At 30.5% G+C, this 942-nt stretch overlaps 1 protein-coding gene across 3 annotated transcripts in view; it reads right to left on the bottom strand.

Moving 5' to 3' along the window:
- Positions 1-6: 6 nt before the first annotated feature.
- LOC119593036 (potassium voltage-gated channel subfamily KQT member 1-like) overlaps positions 7-942 on the bottom strand; it is a gene marked incomplete in the record, with an annotated part of 139,545 nt that continues 138,609 nt past the window's right edge. For all 3 annotated transcript variants that reach the window (XM_037941933.1, XM_037941932.1, XM_037941934.1), the window contains 1 exon segment: positions 7-942.

Raw genomic sequence — 942 nt, 5'->3', positions numbered from 1 at the left:
TACCATATAACTTAATACAAATAAGTTAGATTTCAGTCCCTTACAAGTTTTACAGCTTGGTGATATTTGATATTTAACTATTAATTATTCTCTGCTTATCTATCTTGCTCTTCCAAAATGTCTACCTCTGTTATTGATCCATTTATTAATGTTATCATACAGCTGTCATTAATTACCTGTTTCTCTTCTAAATGAGTGTATCAAAAGTACGATAATTAGAATTTACTACTATGCCAAAATAACAAAGCTCTGGATTTCCTTTTCCATATCTTTGATATGAATTAGATTTAATAATATTTATTTTTTCTAAGGGTTTCATGAAGGCCAAAGTATGAAAATAATCTTCAAGGAAGTGATAAAACTTCTGTTAGATGTTTGGTGCTAGAAAATCCATGATTTGAATTGTACTGGCAGCAAAGTTTCACGTGAAAGGTAGACAAGGAATAGTACCATACTTAAAAATGAACATTATTACCTTCAAGGGTTTGCTTGCTTGAAATGAACAATCTTGGCAACAGGAACCCTTCAGTGTTATTATGGTATTTGACACATTATGATTTATTTAAAATGCATTGGCCTTGAAGATAAAAAAAAGAAGAAAGAATGACTTGTAATGTATGAATAGACTTCATTATCTCCATGACGACATGGGCTGATTGAGATGCAATGTTCTTACACCGTAACAAATACCAGAAATTACTAATACTGTTTCCAAGACATAGTTTTTTGTGTGATGAAGAGATCTAAATGATGAAATGACAAAGGAAACCAAACTCATAAGATAAAATTATGAAGGTTTAGTATCCCCTGTCAAAGATCATCTACTCATTAGATGCATTAATATTAAAACTAATATGAATATTTAATTGGACTTAAGCCAGCACCAAAAGTGACAAGATGTATTTTTTTCTCTGATCTATATCAGAGTTAACTGTAAACACC

The sequence above is a fragment of the Penaeus monodon genome, chromosome 31 (genome assembly GCF_015228065.2).
Source record: "Penaeus monodon isolate SGIC_2016 chromosome 31, NSTDA_Pmon_1, whole genome shotgun sequence".
Lineage (NCBI taxonomy): Eukaryota > Metazoa > Arthropoda > Malacostraca > Decapoda > Penaeidae > Penaeus > Penaeus monodon.
The sequence above is the reverse complement of the archived record's forward strand: the minus strand, read 5'-3'. Positions and strand labels throughout refer to the sequence as shown.